The sequence below is a fragment of the Opisthocomus hoazin genome, chromosome 1 (assembly GCF_030867145.1).
Source record: "Opisthocomus hoazin isolate bOpiHoa1 chromosome 1, bOpiHoa1.hap1, whole genome shotgun sequence".
NCBI lineage: Eukaryota > Metazoa > Chordata > Aves > Opisthocomiformes > Opisthocomidae > Opisthocomus > Opisthocomus hoazin.
Genome location: NC_134414.1, coordinates 4406749 through 4425959, shown reverse-complemented (window position 1 = coordinate 4425959; position 19211 = coordinate 4406749). Strand labels below are relative to the sequence as shown.

General features: G+C 48.5%; 1 protein-coding gene across 2 annotated transcripts in view; it reads right to left on the bottom strand.

Annotated features, from left to right (window-relative positions):
• FAM168A (family with sequence similarity 168 member A) overlaps positions 1-19211 on the bottom strand; it is a 242880-nt gene that overhangs the window by 128679 nt on the left and 94990 nt on the right. The window lies entirely within an intron of this gene.

Here is a 19211-nt window from a genome sequence, read left to right as displayed (position 1 = left end):
AAGCGCCGCGACCGGCTTTACTGCTTCCCAAAGTTACTCAGACCTTGAGTCTGCAAATACCGTGGGCATCAGGGACTTTTTTTTTACACATAAACAGAATTTAATGCAAGTATTTCTATGCACACACTGGTGGATCTGGCATCTTATTCGCTTCTCCCACTCCGATATACAGGCATATAGGTGTTTCCCACTTCTACCATACAGAGGCAGAAGAAAAGAAAGACACTATTGAAGGAAATTTAAAAAATCCTAATAGAAAAGAATAAACCTGGCATGCGAGATTCATGAAGTATATGAAGTTATTTTTCCTTTTTTTTTCAGACTAAGAATAAAATACTTATGAACAGAGAAATCAATACGTTTTACGGGGTTCTTAAAAGTCACAGATGCACATCCTTCACGTTCGCAAAAAAAAAAAAATAGTAGATCTAAACTTTGATACCAACATCAAGAAAATATTAAATAATGCACACATGAGCTTTTGTGGTCTTTGGTGAAAGTGAGACGTGGGTCCTTCCGAGAGACCCGTTCCTTGCACTTCTCTTTGGAAAGAGAGCGGTATTTGCTCCTCCGAGCGTCTGCGTATCTGTACCAGAAATTATTTATTTCACGTAAGACGGGACAGAACCAAACACGAGAGGGAGTGAGCGGAGCAAAAAGGCAAAGCAGACAGACACATCTCTTCCTTGATCTGCACATCACCTCTTCCAATTCATTTTCTACAAATCACATGCTAATGGTGTTCCGCCAAAGCCTCCCAGAACATGGAACGACCTCCTGCCCTCACACTGCATTCAAATTCCAATCATTTTCTGACAATTTTTCAGCTAAGTCATTTGAAGCATGACCCTCGCTTGGGATCCCCCAAACAATAATTAAATTAACTTCCAATTCATTGGCTAAAGGTTAATTTAGGCAAGCTACAAGGCTGCGTCCCACCTTTCCCCAAAAAAACTCTGCTGTGATAGCACGCACGAGCTCGGAGAGTCATAAAACAACGTGGTTTTCCACAATTAAAATCTCCTTTTTAATTTACTCCCTTTTTAGCTACACCATAACTAAAAGTTGATTGAACACATCTCACCTAAAGCAAAACATTTGACCTCTTAAAAGACCTTATGAAAGAATCAGGTCAAAGCTGACATTATTTTAGTTAATCTTTTATTAATAAAATAAAACGCAATTTGAAAAATTTCTATTTAGAGGGAAATGAAAGAAAGGGCAGTCTCCACAAAACATTTAAGGCTTCAGTTAGCAGTAAATTGTTAAGGGCAGCTTTTGTTTGGACAATATAACGTTCACTTTGATCTCTTCCACTGTACTGCAGCTATACCTTGATGTTCATACAGATCTGTCTAGGCCATCATTCCAGAGCCTGAATCATGGAATCACAGAATCACTAAGGTTGGAAAAGACCTCTAAGATCATCACGTCCAACCGCCAACCCAAACCCACCATGCCTGCTAAACCATGTCCCCAAGGGCAACATCTACACGGCTTCTGAACCCCTCCAGGGATGGGGACTCCCCCACTGCCCTGGGCAGCCTGGGCCAAGGCCTGACCACTCTTTCAGCAAAGACATTTTCCCCAATCTCCAACCTGAACCTCCCCTGATGCAGCTTGAGGCCATTGCCTCTCGTCCCATCACTGGTTACCTGGGAGCAGAGACCAACCCCCCCCTCACTCCCCCCTCCTGTTGGAGCTGTAGAGAGCGAGAAGGTCTCCCCTCAGCCTCCTCTTCTCCAGACTCAACAGCCCCAGCTCCCTCAGCCGCTCCCCATCAGACTTGTTCTCCAGACCCCTCCCCAGCCTCGCTGCCCTTCTTTTGCTTTTTTTCTGCAGTTCTCCCCACTTTTCAATTTTAAAGAAAACTTCAGCTCTGCTGCTGCCTTGTTTTACCTGGCGAAACGTAAAATCCGCACTGCAAACCCCAGCTCCCCCAACCTGCAGCACCCTGCTTCACAAGCTCATGCGGCCGGAGCAGAAGGTTCATCGTGGTCCTCAAACCACCCCTCCAATACGCCGACTGATTCTCATATTGCTATTTTTATTGATAAAGCACCCATGAAGCGGCAGCTAGCAGCAAGAGCGAGGCAAGCAGCTTTTCTTCCACCCTGAGGAAACGTTTGCTGTTTCAAAAAAGCGTTTCCACATTTGAAGATCATATCTGGTTTCAGGCTCACTCACTTGCTCTCAGTCCTGTCCCGGACCCATTTTATTCCGGGAGCATTTCCAGCAGCAGAAATGGAGATGTGCAGTGAAGGAGCGGTCCAGGAACGCTGTAGCGGTTGACGTTACCGCAAGCAGGCGCATCTTCGCTGATGTGAACCAGATTTGGGATGGCACGTCCGCATCCCTGCGGGGGTAAAGGCTTGCAGAGAGCATCAGCGACCTCCACTCACAGAGGAAAGACACGCTCCATGGTTCTACTCTCCAGTCAAGGTCTGAATTAGGAGAGCCAGCTTAAATAAAATTCCCTCCATTCAAGAACTTTCAACTTTGGAAGAACACCTAAAAAGCACGATATGAAAATATCTGAGGTGCAGTCATTACCCAACGCAATCAAGACGTTCACTGGATGAACACGGATGGCACGAAGTCAGAAGCAGGGCTAATGCAAGTGGTGATTAACACAGCGTCGTTTGTGTACGGTCTTTCACGAGGTTCTGAACGTGACTGAATTCCATTACTCATGAATTACGCTGACGATGTATTTTCTTCATAGATACTTCATGTCTCCACTTCAGCAATCGCACAGGCATGTGCGTTTGTATCCGGCCGCTCCAAGGAGTCACAGAATCACAGAATCACAGAATATTAGGGGTTGGAAGGGACCTCTGTGGGTCATCTAGTCCAACCCTCCTGCCAAAGCAGGGTCACCCACAGCAGGCTGCACAGGACCACGTCCAGCCGGGGTTGGAATATCTCCAGAGAAGGAGACTCCACAACCTCCCTGGGCAGCCTGTTCCAGTGCTCCGTCACAGAATCACAGAATCACAGAATAGTAGGGGTTGGAAGGGACCTCTGGGGGTCATCTAGTCCAAACCCCCTGCCGAAGCAGGGTCACCTACAGTAGGCTGCACAGGATCTTGTCCAGGCGGGTCTTGAATATCTCCAGAGAAGGAGACTCCACAACCTCCCTGGGCAGCCTGTTCCAGTGCTCCGTCACCCTCAGAGGGAAAAAGTTCTTCCTCATGTTCAGACGGAACTTCAGTTTGTGCCGCGGGTTTGGCAACGAGCCGCTGTCCCCTGCCACAGGGATGTTCCCAGATAGGACCACATCCACAGGAGACCACAGATGGTCACAGTGGGATGTTACTGACCACCACGGACCAGCGGCACGGTTCTCCCCAGTTGAAACCCAAGCTGTTCAGGTGAAGCTGACCCTGATGGAGGGAAAGAATTAAAACAACTGGAAATGCTGTGGAGCAAGGGATTTCCAGACAGCACTTGACCGACTCAAACTCAAAGATCAGCAAAGGGAAAACAAAAACGAGCTGGATTATTTACAGTCCTACAGCATCTTCCATACAGATCCACCTCCAAAGCAGGGCAGTATCATAGAATCACAGAATGGTTTGGGTCAGATTGGACCTTTCAAGGTCATCTAGTCCACCACCCTGCCATGGGCAGGGACATCTTCAACAGGATCAGGTTGCTCAGAGCCCCATCCAGCCTGGCCAGGAATGTTTCTGGGGATGGGACACCAACCACCTCTCTGGCAACCTGTGTCAGTGCCTCACGCCTCACCACCCTCATAGTGAAGAATTTATTCCTCATATCTAATCTAGATCTCCCCTCTTTCAGTTTAAAGCCATCACCCCTTGTCCTGTCACTCCATGCCGTTGTCACAAGCCCCTCTCCAGCTTTCTCACAGCCCCTCCAGGCACTGGCAGCTGCTCTAAGGTCTCCCCGCAGCCTTCTCTGCCCCAGGCTGAGCAGCCCCAGCTCTCCCAGCCTTTCCTCCCAGCAGAGGGGTTCCAGCCCTTGCATCATTGATGGGGCCTCCTCTGGACCCTAGTCAAGCTCACCAGGAGCCACATTCTGACCACCTATTCCCTCCTCTCAGACAAATAACTATATAAACCCACATGCCTTCCATTTCAGAAAAGTTTGACATCTGTAACGGGAACAATCCCTCGTGGCTTCATTGTATGAGAAAATAAATGGCTAATTTATAAGCACAAAGCAGGTCTCAACTTTGGAATCTGCCGATCTCAGACTGCCCAAGAAGAAACGTTGACACAAGAAATATCTTGACCTTTCTCTTGCTGAAGTTTATGATCTACTTAAAAGCTGGAGGAGCCAAAAATTTGATGATTCCATTACGCTATATAGCGTATTACAAAATAGTAGAGGAAATCCTTGTCCTAGCGTGAGAAAGTGAGAGACAGAGGGGGAAGACACAATCACTCATTGCACTTGGTGGCAACAAGAGGCAGCTCAGTAAGTCTGGACAAGCCAAGGCAAAAGATCTATATTTGGTATTATTTGAACTAGGCAGAGCTTAGAAAAATACCCTTATGGGCCTCAGTATACAAGAAACCAGTTCCTCTACAAGAAATTTCGGCAATGATTAAAAAAAAATAGATGCTAGCACAGCCGATGTTCTATTATCTTGTTTCCAGAGCAGAAAATGTCTGGACGCAGATGAATTCTGCACTATAAAATCCTTGCTTTATATCAGCAAGATTGATGGGTTTCACCGGCAGGTAACCAATAAATAAATGTATTTTTTAAAATATCTAACATATCTGTCCCTGCGTGTCCAAAACCATTTTCAGTAGTTATCAAACATCTTCCCTGACATATCCCTATTAATTTCTTTAACTGGAGGCCTAGCTGGGTTTTCCTTTTGAGATGAACCCTGATGTACTCTTGTATTTAGTTCTCTTGTTCTGCTCTCCGAGTCAGGCACGTCCTCCTCCAGCTGATTATCTCGATTCTTTTATCTTCACAATTTCACTCCATTGTGTTTTGCTGAAAAGACTTCCCTCAATACGCAGCTGGAAGACTCTTCTCTCTGCTCCATTTCCGATAGCTTGGGAGATTCAGGTTGGCCATTCGGAAAAGCCTTTTCATAGAATCACAGAATGGTTTGGGTTGGAAGGGACCTTAAAGATCATCTGGTTCCAACCCCCCTGCCATGAGCGAGGTGGGTGCTACCTTACTGGCCCAGGTTGACCACAGATTTGCCGGAGTGTCCTGGTTTGGATTGAAACAGAACCGAATCTCTTTTAGTGCATCAGTTTTCAGGACTGGTCTAAGCAAGGCCATGGCTGACTCAACGTGGCGCTGGGGAAAGCCCTGCAGTGAGCACAAGGTTGGACTGCATGGCTCCAGACGTGCTTCCAACCCCCATTTCATCTCCGACTTGAAACAACGTGTGCTGTAACTCATTTCTCAGACCTCCATCTCCCTCCCCAGTCTCAGGCTGCAACTTTCTTGGTGTCAGACGTAACCGCTTTCTGAAGAATTTGGCCTTTCCTAATGGCATCTGGTCAGAAGTTGCCTTGGCCCTTGGTAGGACACCAGAAACCTTGGAGGGCTGGCAGGGAGAGGGCAGCATTCAAACTTTTTCACTGATGGATTATCTATTCCATAGCATAGCCATCAAAAAGAAGATGTTATGATGCCTCACAGGACCATGAAAATTTACTTACCACCTCAGCTATGATGCTAACACTAAATAGTGTTTAACTGACATTTTTTATTAACTTAGTGCAGAATTTGACCTACCATAAAATTACTGAGGCTTTAGTTAGAAAATTTCCCTGGGTTATAAACATCTATCCTGTAACAACATCTAGTCACCATAAAAAATATCAAAATAATATTCTTAGTTGCTTTACTTATGCGAGACTTCTCAAGCTGCTTCAGACCTTTCTCACAGTCAATCATCGCTCCTCCTCCTAACAGAAGCTACACTTCAGTAGTCAGACATAAAAACCAGACACAAAAATAATACCCATAAAAAGGCAATTTATGCAACTAATAAAATTAAGCTCCCCCTCTTCCAAGCTCTTTAAAAATATTAAATAATCCATCACCGCCGCAGCTTCGTTTCACAGATGCCGAGAAGCCTGCAGGAGAGCTGCAAGATGACGGGCTGGAGGTAAGCAAAACCCAAGGGCCAGGACCAAGATTCAGCTCCTGCTCGTCAAACCTGCCCCCGTCAGCCTCTTGTTTTCAACAGAGAAGACTCGTGTGTTTCAGCGTGTTTCGGAGATGGAGGCTCCCATCTCCAAGGGTTTAAAGCACAAATTAAAAATGGGACATGGTCAAACACCAGGTTGGAGAAAGAGCTGAAGGTGACACCACTGCGGTGAGCTGAGGACGCAGGCGCTTGCGGACAGAACATCCAAATCACGGCGGCTGCGTGACCTCTTGCTTTCATTTCTGGCTACGGTATCGCATTTTCTTTTCTTTTCCACCAGGTCATACTAGACTGTGTTAACCATTTTCTAACAGAAGAATTTCAACACCAGAAAAAGTCAGGCTACCCTCAAAGACATGCTTTAGGTTTTGCTCCACAATTTCCAACCGCTACTGCTAATTCCCTTCCTTCCATTTTTGTAATCGCTCCCCTCAGTGTGGAAGAATCACTCTCCAACCATACCCTGAATATTGAAAACATTTCTCCTCCCCACGCACCACAAAAGGATAAAGATCTACATTTGTTTCCGAGTGGATTACACCGTACAAAGTCGACACACCAGAAATACAGTATTCCTGGAATTAAAATCAGACGAGGGCAAAAATGTCCTTTTAATAATAGATGGGTCTTGACTTTATTTAGTCAGCCTTCAAATCCACCGCGCTGCAGGTCTTGACCGCGTGATTTATGCCTTCCAGCCATGGCTGTTCCTCATTGCCCTCTAACGATCTCCTCCCGGGTCCGGTTTTCTGGTCTTCTCCTGTCAAGACTGGTAAGCCAACGCAGAATTCAGCGGCACAAGGATGATGGAGCTCTGGCCTCATCCCCCTGTCAGGCAGCACAGCCGATCCCTCCCTTCCTCTTCCTTTGGTTGCACTGATGCATAGAAAGAGACAGCGTAGAGAGACCAGGAAAAATGAAGATTAACGGTGCAAATGGAGGGGATCAATCCTCCATAATAGTCCCTTCTTCCTTAAATATTTTGCCATCTTTGTTCTAAAACAAAGCTGTACCAGGGAAGACGAAGGAGAGCCCAGGCTAAATCTGTTGGCAGAAAGGGAGCTTTGGCAAGAGCGCTGTTTCTCATCCTCGTCGTGTAACCCCGTGTTGGCAAGAGGTACTGCAATGACAACCTCAGGAGACTGAAAGTCCTACCTGGCCACAGGACAGGCAGTCACTGGCATTCGTTCACTCCATTTGGAGATCAGCGTACACAGAAAGGGAACAACACCAGATCCTGATTTATGCTGGTCTTGGTGTGCCTGGTGCTGCTATGGACCACCAACACCCGGCTAACACAGGCAGCAAGCTGTTAGCACTTGACAAAAATAAGCAAAAGAACGCTGTTGGCTTTTTCAGGTGAAAGCTGCCATGCGATGAACCACCAGAAATCAAGTTAAGAAAATAAGATCGTCACAACAGTCCCAGGCAGAGCTCAGGCAGGGTTTTACCTGCTAAGGAAACACGGGACAGTCTGGGGTAAAAAAAAAGGATGCACAACCAAAGGCAGTGGTGTTGCAATTCTTGTTACCAGTCATCAAAATAGAATCAGAGAATCACAGAATCATAGGTTGGAAAGGACCTCTAAGATCATCAAGTCCAACCACCAACCAAACCCCACCATGCCTGCTCAACCATGTCCCCAAGGGCCACATCTACACGGTTTTTGAACCCCTCCAGGGATGGGGACTCCACCACTGCCCTGGGCAGCCTGGTTCAAGGCCTGACCACTCTTTCAGTGAAGAAGTTTTTCCCAATCTCCAATCTGAACCTCCCCTGATGCAGCTTGAGGCCATTGCCTCTCGTCCTATCACTGGTTACTGGGGAGAAGAGAACAACCCCTGCCTCACTACACCCTCCTCTCAGGGAGTTGTAGAGAGTGAGAAGGTCTCCCCTCAGCCTCCTCTTCTCCAGACTCAACAGCCCCAGCTCCCTCAGCCGCTCCCCATCACACTTGTTCTCCAGACCCCTCCCCAGCCTTGTTGCCCTTCTCTGGACATACTCCAGCCCCTCAATGTCCTTCTTGGAGTGAAGGGTCCAAAACTGAACACAGCACTCGAGGTGCGGCCTCACCAGTGCTGAGTCCAGGGGCACGATCCCCTCCCTGCTCCTGCTGGCCCCACCATTCCTGATCCAAGCCAGGATGTCCTTGGCCTTCTTGGCCACCTGGGCACACTGCTGGCTCATGGTCAGCCGGCTGTCGACCAGCACCCCAAGGTCCTTTTCCACCGGGCAGCTCTCCAGCCACTCCTCCCCAAGCCTGCAGCGTTTCATGGGGTTGTTGTGACCCAAGAGCAGGACCCAGCATTTGGCCTTGTTGAACCTCATACAGCTGGCCTCGGCCCATTGACCCAGCCTGTCCAGATCCCTCTGCAGAGCCTTCTTACCCTCAAGTAGATCAACAACCACCTCCACCTCTCACACATCCAGGTGGAATGGGAGACGGGGTGCTCTACAGCTTGCTCCCCCCCCTCACCCACAAAAGCTTTGCGCTGCTAAAGGTTACGCCGTGCTGGTGGGGATCATGGCCTGATCACAACGTCTCACACATCTCATCTCACCAGCTGCCCAGACCCGACTGCCTCCAGGACCCGGAGCCCACGGCTTGTAGCAAACCAGGGAACGCACCAAAACAGCCTTCATGCACCTCAAGGACTTCATATCAAGTTTGCTCCATAGAGAAGTAAAAAAATTTGGGCTTTTTGGTTTGGTTTATGAAGGTCATTTTGTGTTTTCTTTTCTTTTCATCTGCTACATCATCTCTCACCCTCATAGAGCAAAAAAACCCAAACTATTCAATCACTCCTGTATTTTCAAAAATTTTTGTTTGCGAAACAAACCGTATACAATACATCTTTCTCACCACCTGACAACCACTTCGCAGCCAGTCCCCGAGCAGTGACTGCAGAACACGTAGGTTTCCCAGAGCTCACAAATTTCGCAGAGTTCACCCAGCTCATGAATTCCGCAAAGCTCACCAAACTCACGGGAAAAGGCCAAACTCCCAGAAAAGTTTGAACTCCCAGAAGAGAGAGGATTCAAACTCACAGAAAAGAGAATTAAAAAAAAAAAGGATTCCTACACCCCCGGCAAACCCACCTTCATCAACTAAGCATGACGTCCACGGTATGGAATATTTCCACTGGCCCGCTTGGGCTCGCTGTCTGGCTCTGCTCCCTCCCAGCTCCTGCCCACCTGCTCGTTAGCTGAACATGGGAGACTGGAGAAAGTCCTTGATTTCTTAGCAACAACTAAAATCAACGCTGTTATCAACATTGTTCTCATATGAAATCCAGAACACAGCAGCTACGAGGAGGAAAACTAGTTCTATCCCAGCCAAAACCAGGACACCAACTTTTGGATTGCTGTCCAAATGGCGCATACACATTTCCTAGGCTCTTTGGTAGGAAAAACCCGAGGAAGAACTTCTTCCCTCTGAGGGTGACGGAGCCCTGGCCCAGGCTGCCCAGAGGGGCTGTGGAGTCTCCTTCTCTGGAGATATTCCAACCCCAGCTGGCCGCGGTGCTGTGCAGCCTGCTCTGGGTGACCCTGCTTCGGCAGGGGGGTTGGACTAGATGACACACTGAGGTCCCTTCCAACCCCTACCATTCTGTGATTCTGTGACTGGGTGATCCCCAGAGGTCCCTCCCAACCCCTGCCAGGCTCGGATGTTATGATCAAACCATGTCATGCTCCTGGACGGCTGCGGGCGAGTGAAGGAGCCAACCTTCAGCACCCTCCCTTCCTAAGATGAATGCAAACCTCCTTCTACGCCTATGTCCTACTGCTCTAGTGCGTATCCAACTCACGTCATATCCAAATTCTTTACTACCCAGAGTCTCTTCTATAGACTCTGAACCTAAGCCTCTATGGGTGGACGCTGCAAAAATACGCGCTAAAACAACATGTAACCAGCGTAAGAGAAAAAGTTTGCATCAGATGACCATGACCCATCACTTGAAATCTTTAAATGAAGGCAAACTATGATTATAAAGCTGGATTAGGTCTCAGAAACAAGTTAAGCATTCAATACAGGAATTAACGAAGGTTAGCAGCAGATAACGTACGAGAGACAGGAGACCAAGACCTGGGAATGTATGACACAACTCTACAATGCATGCGACTCACAGTCAATTAGCATATTCATTTCATAATCACCGTAAAAGCCAAGAATTTTTCAGCCTGCCATGACAGAGGATTTTGCAGTGCTTTCATTCACACTCTTTCAGGTTTCCAGTGAATATAGCCAGCCCGGGAGGCCCAACCCAGGAATGCTTTTGCAGCGGTCACAAAGAAAAGGGCTGAAAGGCCACAGCAAGTCAACAATCCACACTTCTCATAGATTTCCGGACTTTCCTTCCCAAACTAAAGAGTGGGAAGATATTCAATGAAGGCTGAAGGAGCTTACGGTTTGCAGTTTATATCAGGAAAAAAACAGAATGGCTAAATCCCCAGCCGATGACTCAGGCTGGCCAGACAGCCCAGCTTTGCTTTCTTCTTTTCCATCTTGGGGGGATAAGGCCAGTTTGGGGACTGAACGGCACAGCAGAAACCAAAAGCAGAGCAATCATTCACTTCTTCCTTCAAATAACAGTGTATGCTGACATCAGAAAACAACTAGAAAAGTCTTTGAGGTCTCTCGGAAATATTTGAAAGGAAAAGCTTACTCTGAAGCAGCTAAGCAAACATTGGTCTTCACACATGAACATTTCTATTCACCTCGAATTGATTCCTCCGGCGTGTAAGGGCAAGGATACACGGAGCCATGTCAACAAACGGGGCTGCAGCATCCACAGAATCACAGAATCCCAGCATGGCAGGGGTTGGCAGGGCCCTCTGGGGAACCCCCAGTCCAACCTCCTGCCGAAGCAAGGTCACCCACAGCAGGCTGCACAGCACCGCGTCCAGCCGGGGTTGGAATATCTCCAGAGAAGGAGACTCCACAGCCCCTCTGGGCAGCCTGGGCCAGGGCTCCGGCACCCTCAGAGGGAAGAAGTTCTTCCTCATGTTCAGCTGGAACTTCCTCGGCTTCAGTTTGTGCCCGTTGCCCCTTGTCCTGTTGCTGGGCACCACTGGAAAGAGTCTGGCCCTATCCTCCTGACACCCACCCTGAAGAGATTTATCAGCATTTCTAAGGTCCCCTCGCAGCCTTCTCTTCTCCAGGCTCAACAAGCCCAGCTCCCTCAGTCTCTCCTCGTAGGAGAGATGCTCCAGTCCCCTCCTCATCCTCACAGCCCTGATCTTAGAGGTCTTTTCCGACCTTAACAATTCTATGATTGTATGAACCCCTTCTGGGTTTAAGCACACAGAGATGGCTGTTGCCTCATGGCTTTACATTCCAAACCCTACAGAGCAAAGTCCTTTGTGTATTCTAAACACCCCAGCGCACGTTAGACAGCGATTACACGATTTACAGATGCACACCCCTCCTTATTTATGCATTTTGAAAAAAAGAAAAAAAAAAAAATCAGGCCTTTCATTTGCAACCGGTTGGTGACACATTTCTTTTCATGCAGATAAGCATCATCTCTGTACATAACAACGTTTTTGCCATCGTTCTTCATAACAATTCAATTCGCGTCTGAAATTCACTCTGTCAATCAGGCGGTGGGTTGCATGCCACCTACTCCAGAGATTTCATTCCTCCAAATTTTTCTCTGCTCAGACAATGCCCAAACTGCTCTAACCTGCAGGGAAAAACATGGCCTGGCAGGGGACTAATTTTGGTAAGATTCCCTCCTGTTCTTAATGAATTCACCGGTTTGTTTTTACGTGCTTGGGAAAATAATCTCAATATTCCCAGGCAGTGGTTTGAGAGAAATCCACTGTCGTGGTTTTCTTTTTTCATAAACGACAGAAAACGAGTTCCTGCTTTCAGTTCAGCCATTAATTCAGTTTTCACAGATGATTCTAACAGCAAGGAAGAACGACGCCTGGAGAGCTAACAGGGAACCGGGATCTAGAAAGAATCAAATATAGAGGAAGTGGAGTAAAATCACCCAGAGCCCAGCTGCCAGCACGTCCCGGCAGCCTGCGAGAAACCGGGCTGGATGCGCATCCTCTGCAAGCACCGGTCCCAGGACGCTCGACAACGTGAGCGGCACAGAAACCGGAGGGAGAGCACAGGGCAGGACCTGAGACATCTTCACGCGGACTGCCAGGCAACACGGCGGAAGAAAAATGTCCTTGCTGGAAAGGAGAGGAGGGCAAATTGTGAGAGTAATCATGACCTCTACGATCTGGAGAGCCTGGGAATATACACTTCATAAAGAACGAGCGTTACACAGCAAAACACTTCCCCAAGGTCCCCCACCTCTTTCTTTCTTTTTTTTTTCCCCCATATAGACTTCTTACAATTAACTACAAAACAAGCTGGCTATTCCTTTTCAATTCATATGATATATTTTTATATATACAATCACAGAATCACAAAATCTTGAAGGTTGGAAAAGACCTCTAAGCTCATCAAGTCCAATCGTCAACCCAATACCACCACGCCTAGTAAACCACGTCCTGAAAAATATATTATTATATTATATAAAATATATTTCAATTTTATATTATATTATATATATTATATTTAAATTTCTTTACATATATGAATGATTTTAAACAAAATGGTGCATGTGTTGAGAAATCAGAGCACAGTAAGTGCCTCCACACAAATTCCCCGGGGCGCGGGGGTCCCTGCATTCCTGGGGCCACGCCTGCCCCGCCAGCACCCCTCAATGTGCAGTCCCAGCCCAGTTACAGAGGAAGACTCCCGACCTACGCAGAGGAAGATGCACTTCCCACCCCTCTGTCTCCTTTGGAAATAATCCCAGAATCCCAGCATAGCAGGGGTTGGAAGGGCCCTCTGGAGATCCCCCAGCCCAACCCCCTGCCGAAGCAGGGTCACCCAGAGCAGGCTGCACAGGACCACATCCAGCCGGGGCTGGAATATCTCCAGAGAAGGAGACTCCACAGCCCCTCTGGGCAGCCTGGGCCAGGGCTCCGTCACCCTCAGAGGGAAGAAGTTCTTCCTCATGTTCAGCTGGAACTTCCTCGGCTTCAGTTTGTGCCCGTTGCCCCTTGTCCTGTCGCTGGGCACCACTGGAAAGAGTCTGGCCCCGTCCTCCTGACACCCACCCTGCAGATATTTAGAGGCATTTCTAAGGTCCCCTCTCAGCCTTCTCTTCTCCAGGCTGAACAAGCCCAGCTCCCTCAGCCTTTCCTCGTAGGAGAGATGCTCCAGTCCCCTCCTCATCCTCGTAGCCCTGCGCTGGACTCTCTCCAGTATCTCGTCGTCTTTCTTGAACTGGGGAGCCCAGAACTGGACACAGCACTGCAGATGGGGCCTCCCCAGGGCAGAGTAGAGGGGAGGAGAACCTCCCTTGATCTGCTGGCCACACCTGTCTTATAGCAATAAATAATAGTAATTCTTCATAACAATAATAAATATAATATAATATATTAATTAATAATATAATAATATAGTATTATAATATAATAAATCATAATATATAATATAATAATAAATAATAATTATTCTTAATAATAAAGACAGATTTAGGGATCAGCACAACGGTGTCAGACTTCTCCTCCTAATGTGGCTGCAGACCAGGGAAATGTAATTAGAAAGCTTTCTAGGAGGGGCACTTTAATTTCCCCCTCAGGCGATCTGTTTGCCACAGGCAAGCCATTAAGTGAACGCGGACCTTCAGCTCCGAAGCCCCTTACGGAGGACGCCCAGGTTTCCCCCAGCTCTGCGCTGTGAAGGTTGCAAATTAACGTGAGACCACGCTGAGCGCCTACCAAACCGCGGGTGTTTCCGACTCGGGCACCGCACGGCTGAGCAGGGCCTTTCGCACCTCGCGGCGAAGCGGCCGTTGATGCTCGCCGGTCTCACGTCCCTCCCTTGCTCTGAGCAGCCTACACAGAAAGCAGCCATAAAAATGAAGCACCTCTACTTATTTTTTTTATCATCTGATGCAAAATACATGTTACTGGCTGAAAGAGAAAGAAAGGTATGATATCGCAGAACAGGAATGACATTTTTTGAAGGATTATATTCTGCAGAGAGAGGCGAAACCTCCAAGCGTTTCCACAGGAGAAGACAAAATCTTGGCAGAGGTCAAACATCTGTCGAGGCAGCCTTGTAGCAGGACCAGAGCAGAATATCGGGTGGCCGACGTCACCGAACTCTGCTCCTTCTCATCCCTTCCAGCAGCTCCCGCTCCATAGCTCCGCGCCCGAGCTCTTGCTACCGGCTGACCCAGGACTTGTAATCTCCTTCTGCGGGAGCGCGTTTGATAGAAATGCTAATCCTCCCATTTGCAATTCGCTGCTGCCATCTGATTTTGAAAATCTTCTGCAGACATCAGAGGGGGGGGAATAGAAGACTGAACGTGAGCGAGAACTGCTACGTCAGTTTGCCAGTACCTGGCAGCACAGAAGGGAAAGAAAACCACTCATCAGCCCCTTAACCACCCCACAAATCCGAGCTGACGTCATCGACAAAGTCAGCGTCCCATGCCTCGCTGTCCTTCTGCATCACGATGTGTCCAGCCCGTTCCTCTCCACCATAGAATCACAGAATCATTAAGGTTGGAAAAGACCTCTATGATCATCAAGTCCAACCGCCAACCCAACCCCACCATGCCTGCCAAACCCTGTCTCCAAGTGCCACGTCTACACAGTTTTTGAACACCTGAAAAACACCATCTCAAGGCTACTGAATACTCTGTGTGGAAGGAGGTCATGACTTCAGCCTAGGTCATAGTAAACGGGCATTCACACCCACGATGGGCAGTAATTGCCCCGTTACGGGCCATTAACGGGAGAGCACACACCCAATCAAACCACGCACCAATTCTGTGCCCCAGCTGCCACGCAGCGACAGACAACTGCCCCCATCGTGGCCCAGCTCCGTGCGATGTGAGGAGCACGTCATGGCTTCGAGGTCTATCGGTCAGCCACCGCCCACCCGTAAACTCATCCTGCCCTCAACGTAAGCGCATACAAACCCCAAAATAACATCCAACCTCGACAGAGTTTCCTTCCTGCAATGTGGACCACGGTTGAGAGAGCAACCTCCCCAGATAGCGTGAGGGATTCCAATACATGACAGTCCGTGCACATAGCTCATGAGGAACATTCCTCCATAGGTGCTACGTGGAGTAGAAGAGTCACCCTAGAGATCGAGGACAACCAAAATACCACACTTCAGTTCCAAGTCTACATTTTGTGTTATTAAAATCTCAGGTGAGGGCTTCGCGACAGTCAAACGGCCAAGTGGATACGGTGAAACTCCCGTTTGAATTACAGGATCACAGGATCACAGAATGGTGGGGGTTGGAAGGGAACTCTGGGGGTCATCTAGTCCAACCCCCTGCAGAAGCAGGGTCACCCAGAGCAGGTTGCACAGGACCATGTCCAGGCGGGGTTGGAATATCTCCAGAGAAGGAGACTCCACAGCCCCTCTGGGCAGTCTGGGCCAGGGCTCCGTCACCCTCAGAGGGAAGAAGTTCTTCCTCGGGTTCAGCTGGAGCTTCCTCGGCTTCAGTTTGTGCCTGTTGCCCCTTGTCCTGTCGCTGGGCACCTGAAGCTGATTTCTAAACTACTGCGACAATCTTCAAACTCCTGGGATCAACAGGAAAGCCATTTCAGCTGAAGAATGCTACTTGAGGAACGCAAGAGGACTGGATTAGAAACAAAGAGGGGGAAATGACAGAGGCGGAGTGAACCGCTACAAAACGCAAAAGCAGCAAGTGGATCTCCAAGTCTGACCCAGGCACAGAGGAGGCTGAGTCACAGCAGCGATATTTGGGACAAATCCAGGAGAATCGTTCCTAAAATAGGTTCACAAAATACTAAGAAGGAGAAAAAGGAAATTCTGTCTTGAACATAGAGAGAAAGACTTCATCTCGGAGAGTTTAACACCGTCGGAAAAGCTCCAGGGTCACCAGCATCCGAAGCTAATGAAACACTGGTGTAGCTGAAGAGGATCTTTGTGAAACTTAATCCTGGAATTACAAAAGAGCTGCATAAAAACACGACTCTATTTCCAATCTTGTAATCCAGTATTTAACACTCGCTTTCACTAGGAAAGAAAAAGCATCCTGGTTTTTTTTTTTAAGGCTTTTCACTGTTTTTATTCAAAAAACAAAGGTAATGCTTCAGACAAACGCAGCACAAACTCTGGTGCTTTACTTTCCCAGGGGCAAGGAGACCGAGGAAGCACGCACAGCCCGGGACAGATTTGGGAACTTTCAGTATTCCCAAAAAAATGGGGCTCCCAGCTGCCTCAGCAGCCACTGCCCTACACGGGTGGTGGCCTGTTGAGCAAGCAGAGGCTGCCGTGGAACAGCCCAAGACCTCAGATAATTCCCTGCAAACCCCTCTCACCGCATGTTCTCCACCTACATCTCCCTTCCTACCCAGCATGACTTCGGCCAACTCACTCCATTATTCGGCTGGTAATGACGGCACTCCGAAACAGCGAAGCTCCACGTCACTTCTCAACATCAGACTCTTCACAATTACACATCTCACTCTGGTTTAGTTTTGTTAACCCCACGCCTACCGGCACGTCCCGCTTCCCAAGGGAGGGCTGGAATGTGGGCTGCAGCCAAGATGGGTTTATCTCCCTCCTGACCAGTTGAGGTGACAGAACCGTTAAGGTTGGAAAACACCTCTAAGATCATCACGTCCAACCATCAACCCATCACCACCATGCCTGCTCAACCATGTCCCCAAGTGCCACATCTACACGGTTTTTGAAAATGGTGAAGAAGCATTTCTTGAATCTCAGAATCATTAAGGTTGGAAAAGACCTCTATGATCATCAAGTCCAACCGTCCAACTGCCAACCCAACACCACCATGCCTGCTAAACCATGTCCCCAAGGGCCACATCTACACGGTTTTTTAATCCCTCCAGGGATTGGGACTCCACCACTGCCCTGGGCAGCCTGGTCCAATGCCTGACCACTCTTTCAGTGAATAAATTTTTCTTTCAAGAGACACTAAGAGCACATGGAACGGTACGAGGTGCCACAGCAATTCCCTGTGGACATAGCTGTCCGAGCTGCCAAGAGACATGGAGCTCCACAGAGTCCCAGACAAGGCTCTTTACCTGATGCTTCAAGGCTTGTAGCTGGCAAACACCCTGTAAAGAGCTCCCTCACCTCCTGAAACTGCAGTTTGGGAATAAAAAAGGGACACTACGGAAGAGTTTCTGGACACTACAGAAGAGTTTCTGGGCACTATGGAAGAGTTCAAGGGCAATACATCTCCTCTGAGGGCAAACAGGATTATGGGAACGACGACTAAACTATCTTGGCCAAGGAGGTCAAACAAGGAGGGCTGGAGTTTTCCAGGCGGCCAGGATATCTCCCAACCCCACGTACTCCTGGAGAATCTCAAGATGCAGAAAGCGTCTGATCACTCATCAAGCAATGAAACCAGCTCTGTGGACCACTTCTGACTTCCTCCACTGCACAGACACAACTGGCATCACCGGGAGGGCACGCACAGAATCTCTCCTCTACCAGACCTGGAATATGAAATGCCAACGGCAACTCTTAAGCAAAAAGGAGACAAACTTATTCATCTTATAAACTGGAAATAAAATAAAATAACCCCTTATTCCTCTCTTTGCTTTAGGAGTCTCGGCAGCTGTGGCTGCACCCTGACAGCCAGGGATGCGGCCACGCAATATTGGTCATCGGTTTGCCTGCAACGTGTGGGAGCCCAGCAGCAGCAGACAGGCGGCGAAGACGACTCAGCAAAATGAGCTCGCTCTCTCCTGCAGCCAACGGAGAGATCTCGGGCAGCCGTGGAGGCATTGGCAGTTCCTGCCGGGCTCAGATTCATCTGTCAGCTTGTGGGAGCTAGCGCAGGTGACAAAGGGACAGACCTTGGCCCTGCAACCCATCTTCTATATGCCTCTACCAGAGACAGCCTTGTCCAACCCACAGCTCCTTCAGTTGCCTCCAGGAAAGAAAGAGAGACTGCAAAAGGGATTATACAGACTGCTGCAGGAACCTTGCTTAACCTCGTCTCAGGACAATCACGCCGGACCACCGACTTGCTGTCCCCGTCTTCCCCACCCCAACGTTGTCTTCCCCATCCCAACGTTGTACCCATCAAAAAGCCTAGATGACTCCTGCATTTGGGGAGCTCAGGAGGAGACGTGTTTCACATCATTCTTCAGGAAACACCTCCACTTTCCCTTTGTTCAGGGGAAAATATGAAGTCCTCAGCTTTAGAGTCTGAGATTGTGCTAAAAGAAAAGGTACAGCAGAAAATGAAACAGACCTGGGGTCCCAGCCTGAGCTGCAGGAAAGATGATTAGTTCAGAAAGTAGAAACTGAAAGCAGGAGATGAAAATAATGTGTCTTTACCATTTTCTGTTGAACACAGGAACGATTCCATAGCTGTGGAATGAGGTTTGGAAAAACACCCCAAAAAAATCACTGCGGAGCACGGCACTCATTCTCCTGGAGAAGCGAATGGGCTGTATCAGGCAGCGGCGGTGACTCTGACTCCGATTCAATTTGAACTCTCAAGCTCTGGATTTTGGCCCGTGTCTGATGTTTCATATGTTGCAGAGGACGCAGGCCGGCAGCTTGGAGGTATGGACACAGGATGTAGCTCAATCTCATGCTCAGGGCTTGAGATTTTTCAGGTATCCAAACCAGGTGTCCAAGGCCATTGAGCAGGAGCTCTGGTGGAACACGGAGGACCTCCTAACAAGGGCTGAGGCTGCTCAGAGATGCTATCCTAAGCTAAATCCATCTGGGAGTAGGGTATGGTTACTGCTCATTATGAATTAAATAGTAATCACAGCGATTAACAGGCTGCCCAGGGCAATGGTGGAGTCCCCATCCCTGGAGGGGTTCAAAAACCGTGTAGCTGTGGCACTTCAGGACATGGTTTAGCAGGCATGGTGGTGCTGGGTTGGCAGTTGGGCGGTTGGACTTGATGATCTTAGAGGTCTTTTCCAACCTTAATGATTCCCATCAGTGCAGCACCAAGCGCTTGCAGCTCTTCCCATTCAATATCGGCCAGGC